Genomic DNA, 19,701 nt, shown 5'->3' with positions numbered 1-19,701 from the left:
AACAATTACACCTGCCTATCTGTTTGACTGACAGTTTTAAGCACTGAGATAGCATTGACTTGTAATAAAACGTGTTCAACATAAAAATGTAATTTTAAAAGTAGCTTAGATGTAGAAAGCTACTGTTGATGTAGCTTAGCTTGCTACATTTCCCAGGGGGGTAGCTTCAGTGTAGTGAAGCTTCATTTACTGTAGAGTAACTGCTAGCTTAGCTCACTACATTTTCCAAGTAGCTTGCCCAACACTGCAAATAGTATTATTCAAAAATTAATATTTATTAAATAATATTAGTATTAAGTATTTGGAAACAGTGTGTGATAATAATGGTGTCTTCAAGATGACAACAAGAGACTTGTTGATTTTTCTGAGAGAGTCTGCTGTAATTACTTTTATATTGAAAGAGACTGAAACAGGGTTGTAAACAAGGAAGTTCTTTCACTTCCAGCAACAGCTTGTAAGATGCAGCTAACAAATGCACTTATTAGTGCTGTCATCAGAAATCACGCTTAACAGATAAAATATAATATGACAAAGATATTGCTTTTCTCAGCGGACATTCAAATGAATGTTTTACTGTGAATATGAGATTGAGCCGAAGAATGAATGCTGTATCAGATGCAGATAATCACACTCGCTCAGTCCATTTCTGTCTCATAATACTCGCCATAATCCATGGCTGAAGGAAGTAGTCCTGCAGAAAAGAGGGTTTGTAAAGACACTCTGTTGTTCTTCTTATTTACACATCTGTGCCACCTCATATTGTGTAAATGCAATATCCCACTCCTATATCATTTTTATTGTATTTATTTTTTTACAGGGGATCTATTTTAAACCAGCACAAATAGGCTACAACTACAACATTATATTGTATATATATATATATACAAAAATAATAGCAGTTAAACAAATCACAGCAAAAGGTTTACAGATAATTTCTTCATATTTTATTCATGAGCACCAGACTTTCAGCATCCCTTCATTAAAGGCCAGGAATGATCATTGACAGCCCGTTTTTCAGATGAAACATCCATTCCGTTCACGTCCTGTATTTGATGCAATTTACACATACCATCATGCGGGGACTTTCTATTGACTTCTGCTGTTTCATACAAATAAAATGATAGTTGCTAAATCCAACCCTCACAGCAACCCGAAGCTTTTGTTGAAACATTATTCAGTATGTTTATTAAGCTGCTCAGTGAAGGCGATTTCAGGTTTTACTATCCTCGTGGGGACATTTGACTCTCTCTCTCTCTCTCTCTCTCTCTCTCTCTCTCTCTCTCTCTCTGAACTCATCTCATGTCTGATTCAACACTAAAGAAGCATCTCAAGAAAATTTGAATTAGTGCAACATGCCAAGATAGCGACTCTCCCGTGTGCTGGTCGGTGGGCAGCGCGAGGCGTGTCTGCGGCGTGGGCTGTGGGAGCGCGTTTCTCCTCACCACTCCCATTTACCGGCGGCTGAACTGCAGAAACACTGCGTCCTCTCCGACAGCGCTTCAGTTACAAGGCACGTCTTCTCTCATCGGAGTGTCTTTTGCCCGAAGGACGGGAATAATTCATCGGTGGGCGGTTACGCATGACTTGGGATAATGTTTGGATATACTGGAACACAGGCGAGGACTTCCAGTGATCGCTTGGATTAGGTGACTTTGATCAATTTGTGCAGAACAACTATGCTTGCGCGTATACGGAGGACTGATTGTCGTTTCAGTACTTCAGTGTGATGTGGATACTTGTCAAGGACATCGCGCGTAATAAATGAGCCGTTCAGGAGAACGACGGCGATGCATCAGAGATCGACAGCAGCCCGGGAAAACACTCTCGTAGCGCTATTGTGATCGCGCCCAGTGGACGCGCGTCTGCTTAGGCGATGGTCTTCGGCTGTCAACTCGTCCGAGAGTTCGTGCGCGCGCTCGGAGGGCTATAGGATCCGTCGGACTCGTGTGAAGAGCAAAGTTAAGCTGAGGCTGAGGTCGAAAAACAAGGTAGGTTTTCCAATCCTTCCATATAAAGGGCGCTGTATGTGGGCGCGCGGGCTAAATGGGGCATTGTCACGCGCAAGACTTTGGTTCAGTGTATCCATGACCTTTTTCAGCGGATAATGGATGAGAGATGTGCTTGATATGTCTTTTATGGGGCCATGCGAGAAAAATGAGAGGCTGTTAGATTGATCACATCGATCTGGTGCTTGTAAGGAAAATAATGTTTCGGTATAAAAGCTCTCTTCACTTCACTGTTTAAAATATAAATATTTATTTTATTTTATTTTATTTTTTTATAATGAGATTTTCGTTCAGACGATTAGTTTATGAAGTGTTTTCGCTTTAGTTTCCAAATGAATTCTCGTACTATAATGGGAAATAGAAGACTTTGAAGGGAACGAGCCGTTTTCAGCACCACGGACAGCACCCGTATCTGTTAGATAGGCGAGTAAAGTCTTGGGAAGGATGTGAAATCAATATGCATTTTTTTTGTTTGTTTGTTTGATTGAGATATTTTAAGAGTATGCGTGGTGGTGTGAGCAGATTGTGTCAGTCTGAAGTTAAATTAAGGTATGCATGCTAATCAGGCATTTGTCAACGTTCGTTGTGCATGTAGAGGTGCTGTGAAAGGTTTAATTAATCGATCTGTCACACTGTACTTTTCTTATCCTGTCTCTCACACCTAGACTAACACACAAAGAGCGAGCGAGCGAGTGAGAAAAAGAGAGAACGACAGAAAAATGTTCCTGAAGGTCAAATTTGACAGAAATCTAACAATCTCAGGAACTGTGACCCTGAAGTAGCACTGCTTTGCTCTGTTGCCATGTGACAGACAGCGGTGCTGCTGTGCATCCCAATACTGATATTCCTCGCAGCCAAAAATAGACTGGCTGGCAAGTGGAGAATCACCAGTGGTGACTGCCCTTATTTGATATGAATCACAATGAGATTTCCAAAAATGAACCGATTAAACTTCATTATTGGCAGACTTGTCTTTCTGTGTCCAGTAATTGGTGTGCTACACCTAGTGGATGTCTGATATCCTGTGGAAATGTTTGTAATTACTGCCCTTTTAGTGTGTTGCTTTGTGTCTGTGTGAAGGCGTGAGACTTGGATAACTTTCTCTTTAATCTCTGTCAGAGAACAAACAAAAAGAACAACTAAAGCCAAACACATAGTTATATGTGTTAGCAAATATTCAAGTTCACTAGCTTAATAATAATAATCGTAATAGATAAAATAATAATAACAATAATAACAATACTACTACTACTACTACTACTACTACTACTACTACTACTAATAATAATAATGAAAATATCACATAAGATTTTGAATAATTTAAAGTAAAAGGTGAAATGATATTAGTGTTGGAGTCCTGAACATTATACATCCATATATATATATATATATTGAATTAAATTTCAAAATTGCTTTATTTGCATGAGTGTAAATTATACTATATTGCCAAAGCTTATTATGCATATACAAAAATATTGTAAAAATAATAATGATAATATAACAATAACGATAATAATTATATATATATATATATATATATATATATATATATATATATATATATATATATATATATATATATATATATATATATGTCCAGGACTTTTTGTTGTTGTTGTTGTTGTTGTTACTGTTGTTTGTTTGGTTTGGCAGTCAAGCTTCACAAGGAATCCATCCATACTATTTTATCAAGTGAATGAACATGAACAGGTCATTGAACTTTCGTTTATTCACCACCAGAGGTCATCATCCACAACACAGATTCTCACACTACACAGTACACCCTGTACTACATTTCCCATGCTCCATTGCACCAATCACATTCACCTGATAACAATCACACCATGCACCTGAGACCAATCACACACATATACCACATATACACACTGCCGAGTATTGTTCTGCACATATCATTCTTCTAGCGATAGCTGCGATACCAAGCCATTCCGTGTTTATTTTCATAACCTTGTTTTAGTTTATAGTTTTCTTAGTCTTGCTTGAGTTTATAGTTTTCTCAGACTTGTTTCAAGTTCTAGTTCTCATAGTCTTATCTTAGTTTCTAGTTTTCATAGTATAGTCTTTTCCTTGCTCTGCCCTCTTTCTCATGATTTGACCCGTTTGCTCTGGTTACGGGATTGCCCCTCTTTTCCACACCTCTGGATATTGTTCGCTAATCAAAGAATCATGCTTGCCCTAGGAACATTCTTGTGTCTTGCCCTCTATATACCTATTTGCCAATGTTTGACCCATGCCTGTTATGACCACGTCTCTGTTTAATAAATACTCGCACATGGATCAGCATGTCTTACGACTCGTCATCCCCGTTACAAAAATAAATAAACAAATAATTTATGAATAATATAACATTTTATACACACAGTCATTGTAACTGCATTCTGTTACATAACGAAATTAATTTTAAGGATTAAAGGTCAGGTACAAATAGCTTCTAATGTAGAAATATTCACTTTTTAGAGGTAAATAATAGTGCTTTTAATTTAAATTCATAAAAGGGCTTAATTAAACCATCCACCCACATTTTTTATCTTAGACACATTAGCTTTGTTTGACATCAGAGAAGAAGCTCATCAAATTCTATATTATGCAGACATCCCTTGACACCACTTTATATACTTTGTTGGACAAAACTTTGCTGGCATCTGCTTGATCATGACTAAGAATTTTTGGTTAAAATATATTTTATTCTCATCAAGATCATTTTGTACCAACATGTCAGCACATATTACCATTGATGGCTTGGTTAAGTTTGACCCCCCCCCCCACTAAAAAAAAAAAAAAGGTTATCATTGAATGTGTGCTTTCTGCACATTTTCAGTGCCGTGGAAAGAGTCTCTCAGCTCTCTGGAAATTAGAGGGTGGGAGTCTATTACTCTGAATCTGGCAACCTTGAGGCAAAGCAAGCCCTCTCTTATGCCTCTGTTCTGCCTGGTGCTGTCCTGCAATCCTGTTTATGCAACCACCCGTACTCTTGGCCTGCTTGGTGAAAGTGCTGCTGGGTAACTACAGGATCTGGAAGGATGTAGATTTGTTCTTTGGATATGGGTCAATGACAGTGTGTTGTTGATAGTACAAAATTATGCAACTTAGTTGTTAAAAATAATCACAACAAATCGCTCTCCTTGGCACCCATATTTTGTCTAAACATCCCTTAAACATTACCTTAGTCTTATGTCATTGCATGATGTCATCGATGTCTGTTTGTCTTTATTGTTCAATCTCACCTCTCTCATAGTCAGTTACAATCGCTTTTGATTCTTTCATCTCTACCTTTTCCTGAAGTGCAATTATGATATTAATAGTGTTCAGAGCACACTTTCCATTATTTGATTCTTTGATCATAGTTATCTGCTAATCTTGCATCATTTGGATGTTATTTATATCCCCTCCCACCAAAAAGCAGATGGATGTCAATTGGAATGGTGCTGATTGCTGCTGTTGATTCATTTGACAGTTATTTGAAATTGACTTTATTATTATTATTATTATTATTATTATTATTATTATTATTAAAAGTGATATATTTTTCATTATAAAAATGCCTCTAGCTACATTTCTGCATAACTCAAAACACACTGACAGTCAATACCGATACTTTTGAATGTTATCGACATCGCGCGTAATAAATGAGCCGTTCAGGAGAACGACGGCGATGCATCAGAGATCGACAGCAGCCCGGGAAAACATTCTCGTAGCGCTATTGTGATCGCGCCCAGTGGACGCGCGTCTGCTTAGGCGATGGTCTTCGGCTGTCAACTCGTCCGAGAGTTCGTGCGCGCGCTCGGAGGGCTATAGGATCCGTCGGACTCGTGTGAAGAGCAAAGTTAAGCTGAGGCTGAGGTCGAAAAACAAGGTAGGTTTTCCAATCCTTCCATATAAAGGGCGCTGTATGTGGGGGCGCGGGCTAAATGGGGCATTGTCACGCGCAAGACTTTGGTTCAGTGTATCCATGACCTTTTTCAGCGGATAATGGATGAGAGATGTGCTTGATATGTCTTTTATGGGGCCATGCGAGAAAAATGAGAGGCTGTTAGATTGATCACATCGATCTGGTGCTTGTAAGGAAAATAATGTTTCGGTATAAAAGCTCTCTTCACTTCACTGTTTAAAATATAAATATTTATTTTATTTTATTTTATTTTTTTATAATGAGATTTTCGTTCAGACGATTAGTTTATGAAGTGTTTTCGCTTTAGTTTCCAAATGAATTCTCGTACTATAATGGGAAATAGAAGACTTTGAAGGGAACGAGCCGTTTTCAGCACCACGGACAGCACCCGTATCTGTTAGATAGGCGAGTAAAGTCTTGGGAAGGATGTGAAATCAATATGCATTTTTTTTGTTTGTTTGTTTGATTGAGATATTTTAAGAGTATGCGTGGTGGTGTGAGCAGATTGTGTCAGTCTGAAGTTAAATTAAGGTATGCATGCTAATCAGGCATTTGTCAACGTTCGTTGTGCATGTAGAGGTGCTGTGAAAGGTTTAATTAATCGATCTGTCACACTGTACTTTTCTTATCCTGTCTCTCACACCTAGACTAACACACAAAGAGCGAGCGAGCGAGTGAGAAAAAGAGAGAACGACAGAAAAATGTTCCTGAAGGTCAAATTTGACAGAAATCTAACAATCTCAGGAACTGTGACCCTGAAGTAGCACTGCTTTGCTCTGTTGCCATGTGACAGACAGCGGTGCTGCTGTGCATCCCAATACTGATATTCCTCGCAGCCAAAAATAGACTGGCTGGCAAGTGGAGAATCACCAGTGGTGACTGCCCTTATTTGATATGAATCACAATGAGATTTCCAAAAATGAACCGATTAAACTTCATTATTGGCAGACTTGTCTTTCTGTGTCCAGTAATTGGTGTGCTACACCTAGTGGATGTCTGATATCCTGTGGAAATGTTTGTAATTACTGCCCTTTTAGTGTGTTGCTTTGTGTCTGTGTGAAGGCGTGAGACTTGGATAACTTTCTCTTTAATCTCTGTCAGAGAACAAACAAAAAGAACAACTAAAGCCAAACACATAGTTATATGTGTTAGCAAATATTCAAGTTCACTAGCTTAATAATAATAATCGTAATAGATAAAATAATAATAACAATAATAACAATACTACTACTACTACTACTACTACTACTACTACTACTACTAATAATAATAATGAAAATATCACATAAGATTTTGAATAATTTAAAGTAAAAGGTGAAATGATATTAGTGTTGGAGTCCTGAACATTATACATCCATATATATATATATATATTGAATTAAATTTCAAAATTGCTTTATTTGCATGAGTGTAAATTATACTATATTGCCAAAGCTTATTATGCATATACAAAAATATTGTAAAAATAATAATGATAATATAACAATAACGATAATAATTATATATATATATATATATATATATATATATATATATATATATATATATATATATATATATATATATATGTCCAGGACTTTTTGTTGTTGTTGTTGTTGTTGTTACTGTTGTTTGTTTGGTTTGGCAGTCAAGCTTCACAAGGAATCCATCCATACTATTTTATCAAGTGAATGAACATGAACAGGTCATTGAACTTTCGTTTATTCACCACCAGAGGTCATCATCCACAACACAGATTCTCACACTACACAGTACACCCTGTACTACATTTCCCATGCTCCATTGCACCAATCACATTCACCTGATAACAATCACACCATGCACCTGAGACCAATCACACACATATACCACATATACACACTGCCGAGTATTGTTCTGCACATATCATTCTTCTAGCGATAGCTGCGATACCAAGCCATTCCGTGTTTATTTTCATAACCTTGTTTTAGTTTATAGTTTTCTTAGTCTTGCTTGAGTTTATAGTTTTCTCAGACTTGTTTCAAGTTCTAGTTCTCATAGTCTTATCTTAGTTTCTAGTTTTCATAGTATAGTCTTTTCCTTGCTCTGCCCTCTTTCTCATGATTTGACCCGTTTGCTCTGGTTACGGGATTGCCCCTCTTTTCCACACCTCTGGATATTGTTCGCTAATCAAAGAATCATGCTTGCCCTAGGAACATTCTTGTGTCTTGCCCTCTATATACCTATTTGCCAATGTTTGACCCATGCCTGTTATGACCACGTCTCTGTTTAATAAATACTCGCACATGGATCAGCATGTCTTACGACTCGTCATCCCCGTTACAAAAATAAATAAACAAATAATTTATGAATAATATAACATTTTATACACACAGTCATTGTAACTGCATTCTGTTACATAACGAAAGTAATTTTAAGGATTAAAGGTCAGGTACAAATAGCTTCTAATGTAGAAATATTCACTTTTTAGAGGTAAATAATAGTGCTTTTAATTTAAATTCATAAAAGGGCTTAATTAAACCATCCACCCACATTTTTTATCTTAGACACATTAGCTTTGTTTGACATCAGAGAAGAAGCTCATCAAATTCTATATTATGCAGACATCCCTTGACACCACTTTATATACTTTGTTGGACAAAACTTTGCTGGCATCTGCTTGATCATGACTAAGAATTTTTGGTTAAAATATATTTTATTCTCATCAAGATCATTTTGTACCAACATGTCAGCACATATTACCATTGATGGCTTGGTTAAGTTTGACCCCCCCCCCCACTAAAAAAAAAAAAAAGGTTATCATTGAATGTGTGCTTTCTGCACATTTTCAGTGCCGTGGAAAGAGTCTCTCAGCTCTCTGGAAATTAGAGGGTGGGAGTCTATTACTCTGAATCTGGCAACCTTGAGGCAAAGCAAGCCCTCTCTTATGCCTCTGTTCTGCCTGGTGCTGTCCTGCAATCCTGTTTATGTAACCACCCGTACTCTTGGCCTGCTTGGTGAATGTGCTGCTGGGTAACTACAGGATCTGGAAGGATGTAGATTTGTTCTTTGGATATGGGTCAATGACAGTGTGTTGTTGATAGTACAAAATTATGCAACTTAGTTGTTAAAAATAATCACAACAAATCGCTCTCCTTGGCACCCATATTTTGTCTAAACATCCCTTAAACATTACCTTAGTCTTATGTCATTGCATGATGTCATCGATGTCTGTTTGTCTTTATTGTTCAATCTCACCTCTCTCATAGTCAGTTACAATCGCTTTTGATTCTTTCATCTCTACCTTTTCCTGAAGTGCAATTATGATATTAATAGTGTTCAGAGCACACTTTCCATTATTTGATTCTTTGATCATAGTTATCTGCTAATCTTGCATCATTTGGATGTTATTTATATCCCCTCCCACCAAAAAGCAGATGGATGTCAATTGGAATGGTGCTGATTGCTGCTGTTGATTCATTTGACAGTTATTTGAAATTGACTTTATTATTATTATTATTATTATTATTATTATTATTATTATTAAAAGTGATATATTTTTCATTATAAAAATGCCTCTAGCTACATTTCTGCATAACTCAAAACACACTGACAGTCAATACCGATACTTTTGAATGTTATCGTCACATACAACTTTATATGGATGGGTTTTCTAACACAGTAGGTTTGCTCGCTTGCGCACCCGATACGGTGCTGCACTTGTGAGGTGAAGAGTACGAATCCTGTGAAACTACAGTTTGGCAAAACAGCTCAAACCTGCGTATAAGGATTATAAAAACGCATCAGCGAATGCATTTTTATATCACTTTTCCATTTATGAATACTACTGGGTAATAAAAATGCATTATTACTTGCCTGCACCAACATAATAAAAATGTGTCACAGTTATGTATAGAGCACGCGTTTTAGTGAAACTCACTGGACATTTCACTTTCAAAATGCCACACTGTATTTTTTTATTTTAGGGATGTGGAGATCTGTCAGAAAAGTTGAGTTCTGTCTTCAGTTGCTTCTTGAAAGTTGTGCTGGTCTCAACAGTTAAGAAGCCAGATGAACAGAGAGGGTGACGGTTCTGGAAAACAACTTTGTGCCTTGTTGTGAACAACAATGTGCTGCTCGTACAGTGACCAAGCTATTTTATTATTTAAATTTGTATTTACGTTTTATAATACTACTAGTACTACTACTAATAATAATAATAATAGCATGTTACTTCTAAATTGTTATTAATAGTTAGTTTGCATTTGTCAGTTTGCATTTGCAAGGCCTGGCAGTTTAGTTTTTATTTTTTTAATTTTTTTGCCCTGTCTTTAAATGGGCTTTTTGAGCAAGATGTGCATTTGCAGCCACATTTCTACGAGGCAGTAAATGCATGCATTGAAATATGCATGCAAGCGTTCAAAAGTCAAATACTACCATTGCTGCACAAAGAATGGTACTGTTATATTTTTTTACTTTAGCACTGAAGTAATAATAGTGGTGCTTTTGGCATCCCTGCTATGATATAAATGGTTTCTGGGCATACAGTGAAACGTGCGACTTACAGTCCATCCATCCATTTATTCTCTCCTCTCCTGCTTTAATGTCTTGTTCTTATTCCACAATGTGCCTCTCATCTTGCATTTACTCCGCCTGGGGAGACTCCCCTCCTGTCCTTCTGCTGATCATTTTTTCATGCATCTGCAGTGTAAACAGTGCTCTCTTACTCAGCACTCTGCGAGAGGCTCTGGGAATGGTGAGCACTAATAGCGAATGCCTGTGGGTGGAACACATACTGTGTGTAATGCCAGTGCATCGCAAGTCATGGCAGAAGGAAGGAAGGGTGGTTGTCTTCGAATGTCTGCTCAGCTAAACACCAACCAATTATCTCAATCACTGTTGTGTGAACAGTTCACAGGGTTGGGTGTTGACAAGGAGGCAAAAAATAGAGCACTTGTAAACTTCTAACAGTCGAGCATGTGTAAAAGGGGTGGAAAATATGTTCTGCATTCAAACATATATGTTTCTTTGTTTTATTTACAAATTCAAAATACTTTAATTTTTAGATGGCAAAATGGTGAAAGTCTTCCAAATTTACATTTCAATGAACAATGCCTTTTTTTTACCTAAGAAAAACATAATTTTTACCCATATGTTACAGTACAATATTCATTATTCTACAATTAAATATATATATATATATATATTTTTCCACTATATGGCAAAGCATCTGATTCCTATACTGTTTTTGTTATACTTAATTTAATTATTTATTTAATGGTTACATTTTATTTTATTTTCTGAAAAAAAAAATTACAAAGACATATTTACAGTACAGGTTTGAGAAAGTGTGAATTTCTTTGATTTACAGTATTTTTCTTCTCACAGCAGTTTGCTGCGAGTTTGTCATTGTCCACTTCTGAAATCTGAAAACATAAAGCAAAGCCATGCAAGATTTGCCCACGCTCTAACAGGATATCCTCATTTAGCTCGTTTATTAAAATATAATGACGTGTTTGAAGTTAATGTTCTGAAATCTTCATAAAGAGCAGAAGCAATCATCAAAACATGAATATCTTTATGAGCGTTACTGCATGACTGGACATGATTGGTTCTTGTACAGAAATATTTATTTACCGCCACAGTTTGCTCAGTATGTATTTAATAATGTAGAGAATTTGTCATATAACGTCTGTTTTATTCATACATCAGATTGAGTTATTACAGAAAACAATGCATTTGTGGGATGAGAGTAGTAAACAAGAAAATGAAAGGTCAATCTTGCTATGCAATTCAAAACAAAAGTGACACAGGCCTAATGGAATATATCTGTTCTCACTGTCGAACATCTCATTTTACTCGCTGCATCAGTGCATCAGCTGTATCTGGTTATGCTCAGTGCGTATACACAGGATTCCTTCACCTACTGTTGACATGAATCATTGTTGAAAATAATGGTGATGTACTTGGCCTGATTGTTGATGACAGAGGGATGTTTATTAATGCATTGTGCTATGGTAAGCGCAGTTGTGTGATAGACAGCTCTATTTGCAGAGACAGTGTGAATCCATCCTCTCATTGTCCATCAAGACAGCGTTTGCTATAAGCTGCTTCAGAAGCGAAGGCAAATGAGCGTTACAGTATAGGATTAAAGATGATTAGGATCAGAATGAGGAGACACGTTGCTGAAGTTTAGGAATAGGAATGTTGTCCCATACTTGTCTAATACAGGCTTCTAATTGCTAAACTGTCTTCCTCTTTATGATGGACCAAATGTTTTCTCTGGGTGAAAGATCTGGACTGCAGGCTGGTCATTTCAGTACCCGGATCCTCCTATACAGCCATGATGTTGTAATTGATGCAGTATGTGGTCTGGCATTGTCATGATGGAAAATGCAAGGTCTTCCCTGAAAGAAGAGACAACGTCTGGATGGGAGCATATGTTGTTCTAGAACTTGGATATACCTTTCAGCATTGATGGAGCCTTTCCAGATGTGTAAGCTGCTCATTCCACACACACTCATGTAACCCCATACCAAATTCACCATTCACCTTCTAAGAGCCCGAAGATCACTGGCATCCAGTGATACACAGTATGGTTTGACCCTTACACACAGAGATTGTTCCAGATTCTCTGAATCTTTGGATGATATTATACACTGTAGATGATTATAATTTCAAACTCTTTGCATTTTTTCTCTGAGAAACTCCTTTCTGATATTGCTCCACTATTTTCCGCCGCAGCACTGGGGGAATCGGTAATCCTCTGCCCATCTTGACTTCTGATAGACACTGTCAATCTGAGAGACTCTTTTTATACCCAATCATGTTCCCAATTGACCTAATAAGGTACAGATTGGTCCTCCAGCTGTTCCTTATATGTACATTTAACGTTTCCGGCCTCTTATTTCTACCTGTCCCAACTTTTTTGGAATATCTAGCTCTCATGAAATCCCAGATGAGCCAATATTTGGCTTGACATATCAAAATGTCTAACTTTCAACATTTGACATGTTTTCTATATTCTAGTGGGAATAAAATATACGTTTATGAGATTTGTATATTTTTCCATTCCTTTTTTTTTACTCAAAATTTGTACAGTGTCCCACCTTTTTTGGAATCGGGTTTGTGCAGTATATGAATAATTGCAATTTTTAAGGTTTATCATGAATCAGAATCAGTAAGAGCTTCATTCCCAATTGTGTTTACACACACCAGGAATTCACAAGGTTTATGGGATGAAGTAAACATATTTAATGAACTGACATCATGTTATTATATTAACTATTTGAACTACAATAATCTCAATAGACTATTAAAAATGTTCAAGGATTTATTTTGAAAAAAATCTCTATGAGGTTGTTAGTTCACAATTGAAAAAAGCAATAATTAGCACATTGATATTTGTATTATTGATTTTATTTTGTGTAATATGTACTCCAGTAATCTGTGTTTTATTAACAGCTTTGCAATAATAATAACAAATATTAAAAATTACAGTGTGACTAATTAAGTGTGAGGTTTTCAAGGTAAAAAGACTGAAGTAGTATTTTCGGTCACACTTTATTTTAGGGTCCAATTCTCACTATTAACTAACCATTCACTATGACTTTTGCCTCAATTAACCCTTATTTGCAGCTTATTACTAGTTTGTAAGGTAGTTGTTAAGTTTAGGTTATTGGGTAGAATTATGGATGTCATGCATTGTATATACTTTATAAGCACTAATAAGTAGCCAGTATGTTAATAATAGACATGCTAATAAGCAAGTAGTTATTAGTGTGAATTGGACCCTATACTAAAGTGTTACCGTATTTTCTTGTGAAATGCACTCCAATAATAATTTTTATTAACATTTGTTTTTTACAGTGCAAATATACAGATGATAAAATAAAAGGAGCAAGTAAACCTACTTGAATTTACCAGTAGCATTAATTTACTATTTTATTTCATCCTTCCATCATGTTTGCAACATCTCCATCACTTCAGGGTTTCTGAAGATCTTAAAATGCCTTTAAAAAAAGTCTTAAATCAGAGCAGAGTCTTAAATTCATAAAGGCATGTCATTAAATGTATTTTTGCATCAACAGCCTTAAATTGAGATGTATTGATTTGAAATGCAAAATTAGAAGGTAGCTGGAGGCTTGATTTCTGGAAAACTAAACACAATTAAGTCAGTTTATGCTAAAACAAAGACAAATGTCTTTCCATAAGGTATGAAAAGGTGGTTCCCTTCATTACAATTAATTTCTCTAAATTAATATGTACAAACAAGGCTTCTCATCTTGTCATTTTGCTTCTCAGTGTATCTTGATTTAAGAATCTTTAGACATGAGAAAACAAAAACATTCTGATTAAACATCACTTATTTGCAGTGTAATCAGTAGGCACTGTAAAAGTTATTTTCACACACACACAAAACCACACACACACACACACACACATGCATTTAGATAACATATGCATTGTGTTCCCTTTAATTAAATCCTTCAACTTTCTTCACTTGGTCTTAAAACGGTCTTTAAAAAGCCTTAAATGGACCTTCAGAAAACCTGCAGGAAGTGGTCTTAGTCAAAGATGTGCAGCTCATGTGTAATGTTTGTGATGGACTCAGATTCCACCGAGCATGATGTGCCACAATAGCCTCTTCCCGCAGGAAGGTTTGCCAAAAATAGCCGGTCAATCTTCTTCTCGGCATTTGATTACCTCACTTCCTGTGTCAGTGCGGGAAGACGTCCAGTGGCTAACGAATGGTTACTACTTCCTCTCTTTAGCCTTCTTTACCTGTGACCCAAACAAACTTTCTCCTTCATACAACACATCATCTGCATTTGCTCTTGTCTGTCAGATGTGACTCATATTTACAAATTCATAATCATTCAGCAGAGAGAAATGAGCAGAAAGCATGGGCTTTAAATGAACAGCTGCGGTCATTGTGATGATATTTAGATTATCCACACACTAACATAGTATTTTTGTGCTTATATAAGCCAAAAAAAAGGTTTAGTTGGGTTGTTGTTGTTGTTGTTTAAAAGGAGCCCAAGAAAATACAAATATCTGATTTATACACAAACTGTAACAGAGCAAACCATTACACAGAAGTTAGTAATTAGTGTTAAATGGATAGTTTACCTAAAAAACGAAAATACAATTTTCTTTGATGTTCAGCAGAAGAAAAAGTCAGATTTGGAACAAGTTGAGTGTGACAAAAGTTTTCATTTTTGGTTAAGCTATCCCTTTAAGAATGAGGAAAAGTGCAAGCAGCTTTTTGTGTAGAACTTGAAGTTGGTCTGTGAAATAAAAGAGATTCTGCAAGTATGCCAAGTATTGAAAACAGATTTCCATGAGAGTGAGACGCAGTTACGCTGGATGATTTCTCTGGCTGCTTTACAACCACTGGATTGTTAAAGCTATCAGACAACACAGATGGTTATTAGGTGACAAGGTAATTTGTATGTGGACATGTGCGGTTAAGTATTAATGTTTGAAGACTAATTAAAACTGCATCGACGAGGGCTTTCATTTACAGATTTCTTACTTACTCATTGTGTGTGTGTGTGTGTGTGTGTGTGTGTGTTAGATAGACTGATATTGTTTCGGCTCATTACAAGTAGCTAATAATGTACTTACTGTACATAAAATGCAACTGTCACCATGTTTTGCTGCAGAATCTGCAAAATCTTTGCAAGAATGTAATATAAAGATTGTAAAAAAGAAAAAAAAAATAGCATGTGAAAGTGAATAGCACAAAGCAGGGCATTAAGATATAAAATCATACACCCATTTAATTTTCAGATTTAGTTTTTTTCTTTTCTGTTTTTTTTTTTTTTGTTGCAGTGAATCATATTTGAAGTATTTAGATTTATCCACCTGTGAGAAAATTTTAAAATCTCTATTTTCGAAAAAAAAAAAAAACAACAACACTGTCTCGGTCTGGAAGGAAGGTCAAATCATAGAGAAATGTGTTTTCAGCTGCATCTGGATTGGTGTAGCCTTACTATGTTATACCCTATACTGAGAGAAATATGATTTCTAGTTTGTGCAAATGAAAAACATATTCATATAGTTATTATAGAGATTGCATCGGCTCTTGGTTATTAAAGGAGAGTAAATGCAATTGCTTATGCTGGTGCTCATTCATGACTGCCTTCCTATTTTGAGCATGTACTCAATAGCTATTGCATTAACAAAATTCTTTTTTTTTTTTTTTTTTTCGCATTTGGGAAGTTTAAATGTTGTATTGTGCTTCAATTTTAAGCTATCATTGTTATTATTTATGATTCAGACTTTGTACTTCTTCTTTTGACATCAGACCATCCACATTCAGAGAAGCAGGAACTCTTTTATCGCTAATACAATGTCCCGACATGACTCGAGGCTTTACAAAAGAAAGATTTCCCACAACATTTCATAAATCATACAAGTCAGCGAGTGCTGAAATCTCTTGTAAGCGGATTGGTCTTGGCAAAGTTTAGTGTCTGCCATGGACTTCTCTGTTACAGACCTAATGAACTCTGGCAACGGAGTAAATCAGTAAAAATCCTGACAGACGCTGCTGTAGGGAATACAACTAATTCGGTTTAGACATTAGCATCAAGGTCGGCCGAACCAAGTCCCTTTCAGTTTAGTTATTTTATCAACCAAAACACACAGATGCAGAATAGAGGATTTTATTTAATCTATTTATTTTAAATGCACTTTTTTTTCTCACCAGTTGTCTCTTTCGCTCTCTCTCTCTGACAGAATATTAACTTAGTAACATCAATTAAATGGTTGACCATGACATTATGGAATGCCAAAATATTGAGAAAGAGCAGTTCAGGTCTGGCATGGATGACCTTACTTGTGCTGAGCCCCCACTTTAAAAAAATTCAAAGCCCTAAAGGTTCCCTCAAATCTAGAAAAAGACACTCATATACTGTTTAGCCGGTGACAGGAGAGACTAATGGAGCTCTCTTTTTCTCTTTTGTGATGACTCTAACTCCAGGCAGAGAACTTCAGGTGCCTCACTGCAAAAACCACTGCTGTCTGGCCGACTCTCCTTCTTAAAGGAACAGTTCACCCATAAATGAACATTTCTGAAAATCTTATGATGTACTCAGCTCAAGTGAGTTGTCTTTCCAAAGCCATATGCCATCATTTTTACTGCTCCAAGGACAAAAAGCACTGTATAAGCTCTGTAAAAGTAGTCCATACTTCTAGTGCACTATATTACAGGACATTGTGATAAAGACAGTGAAAGGGAAGTCATAGGACTTTGAATATCCCTTGTGTAAAACAAGTGTGCTTAATTGTATTGAATGTGGAGTTATTTGTGTATTTCAAACTTAAAAAGTATTTCATACCCCCATAGCCATGTGGATTTCTTTTATAATGGATTGGTGCAAATTCAAATTTCAGGCTACCATCCACTCCCATTATAAAGCATGAATTAGCCTGGACATTATTTAATATAACTCTGACTGTATTCGTTTGAAGGAAGAAACTTATATACACCTAGGATGGGTTGAGGGTGAGTAAATCATTTACATTTTTGGGTGTACTATCCCTTTAAGTGGGTCAAAATTAGTCAAATAATTGAATTGAATTTAAATTAAAACTATGACATTTAATTTGATTGTAAATAATGTGCATTTTTGTGTCTGAAAACATTAAAGGTCCCGTTCTTCGTGATCCCATGTTTTAAACTTTAGTTAGTGTGTAATGTTGTTTTTAGAATATAAATAATATCTGTAAAATAATAAAGCGCAAATTTGCCAAGCAAGATATTTTATTTAACAGAATATGCCTACAAGGGGGCGTGGTCTTGTTGCACTCCGACGGAGAAGAAGAAGAGTTATGTTTGTGTTTGTCGCCATGTCATTGAAATGCTGTTATTTTCATCTCTGAGTCCAATCATCTTTGTTTGGGCTTCCCAGGGACGCAGTACTTGGAGATTAATGATTACAATGTATGTTTAACTCTGTTCCCAAAAATTATAATCCACATGTAAAACTATGTGCAGCACATTTTGCTGAGAACAGCTTCCTCAATCTCAATCAGTTTAATGCTGGATTCACACAAAGATTATTCTTGAAAGATGGAGCAGTTCCCTCTTTGCCTGGAGAAGGCGTTGTTTATGGACCACAACTGGTAAGTGTATTTTATTATTTAACTTGGTGCGTTTAACAGTTTCTGTAACTTATTACACAAAGGGCAACGCTGTTTAGCTTTGTTAACTAGATGTTAGGGCTGTGCAAAAAAACAAATGCGATTTACATGTGCATCTCGTCAGTAAAAACGCTCCTGTGGTTATAAATACATCTCCAGCATGTGCGTTCTAGCCCAATCACGTTTCCAGGAGGGCAGCGTGCGCTCAGCTGCTGTCCAATCACAACACAGGAACCGCTGGCCCAATCACAACTCGTTACGTATTTCTGAAGGAGGGACTTTATAGAACAAGGAAGTCATCAGCACGCATTTATGACAGTGAAAACAGCAGTATACAGATAGGTGAATTGTGTGGAAAATACTGTGTTTTTTTACACGCGAAACATGAACACGTTATATTGCACACTGTAAATTCAATCAAAGCTTCAAAAAAAGTGCGAAAAACAGGACCTTTAAATCCAGTTCTCATTTAAATGTATTACTTCAAAGTATATAGTTTCTGTAATAAGTACCCTATCTGCTAAAGCGTACTTATTTTAGCACAAGGAATAGCACATAAGTCCTGTGAACTTTGGTCAAAATGATCAAAAACGCTCCTTTGTGTAACAGAATTGGAACGACATGAGGGTATTTTCATTTTTCCAGGTGAACCCTTTAATCGTACAATCTTTGCTCTTTGCTCTCTCTCTCTCTCGCTCTCTCTCTCTCTTTCTCTTTGCAGAAGTCTGGAAAGAGTAGATTAGAACAGTAACTTTCACTTCTTTGAACTTCATTGTCTTCGTCTTTATTAAAGCACATGCAGTTCATTTACTCTGTATCCCTAACCCATAAAATTACTTTTAATCAAGCCAAGTCATTATAGAGTTATTAAACTTTGAATGCACCCAGTAGTAAATTATTACAGCTTTCATTATCTTCTATATCAATTTGGGCATTCTGCAAATATCTGTGAATAATTTTAATACCCCTCAAAATGACCGTCCTGAGTGATATTCTGAAGTAATTAACTGTGACTTTTAACCGCCTCTTTAGTCTGATCAAGTGTCTTCGTCCTGCTCTCAGTCGTGTGACGCTCACACTGTGTGACTGCAGGGTTAGACATGCAGAGATGAAGATGTGTGTATAAACACAGGAGGCGATGAAACATACATGACAGAAGGAGAGAACGAAGGAGGGATCAACATGCCCTAACATGACTTACATTACATTTACATTTAGTCATTAAGCAGACGCTTTTATCCAAAGTGACGTATAAATGAGGACAGTGGAAGCAATGAAAAACATCAAAAGAGCAATGATATATAAGTGCTAGAACAAGTCTCAGTTAGCTTAACACAGTACACGTAGCATGGGATTTTAAATAATATAATAAATAAAAAGAAAACAGATAGAATAGAAAAAGAATAGATTAAGCTAGTGACTTTTTTTGCTTTTGTTAATTGTATAATAAATGATTAGATTTTGAAAGAAGGTAAGAAAGCTAGTTTTTATTATTATTATTATTAGTATCGTAAGACTAAAATGTATAACTACTACTATAATTATTATTATACAATTGCACTGTAAATCTACACTAAAATACTCTTTCCTAATAAGTATATTAATTATTTTACATTACATTAATACAATTACAACGCTGTTTTAATATCTTCACTTGCAAAGCTTTTATTTTTGTGGAAG

At 36.1% G+C, this 19,701-nt stretch overlaps 1 protein-coding gene across 1 annotated transcript in view; it reads left to right on the top strand.

Annotated features, from left to right (window-relative positions):
• The first annotated feature begins 5,683 nt into the window (after positions 1-5,683).
• Positions 5,684-19,701, top strand: part of LOC113061898 (leucine-rich repeat and fibronectin type III domain-containing protein 1-like protein) — a 145,382-nt gene continuing 131,364 nt past the window's right edge. The window contains exon 1 of the mRNA XM_026231407.1: positions 5,684-5,877. The gene's annotated coding sequence lies outside the window, so the exon portion shown is untranslated. The remainder of the gene's footprint in view (positions 5,878-19,701) is intronic.

This window comes from Carassius auratus, chromosome 43, assembly GCF_003368295.1.
Source record: "Carassius auratus strain Wakin chromosome 43, ASM336829v1, whole genome shotgun sequence".
Taxonomy (NCBI): domain Eukaryota; kingdom Metazoa; phylum Chordata; class Actinopteri; order Cypriniformes; family Cyprinidae; genus Carassius; species Carassius auratus.
This window is presented reverse-complemented; position numbering and strand designations above follow the sequence as displayed.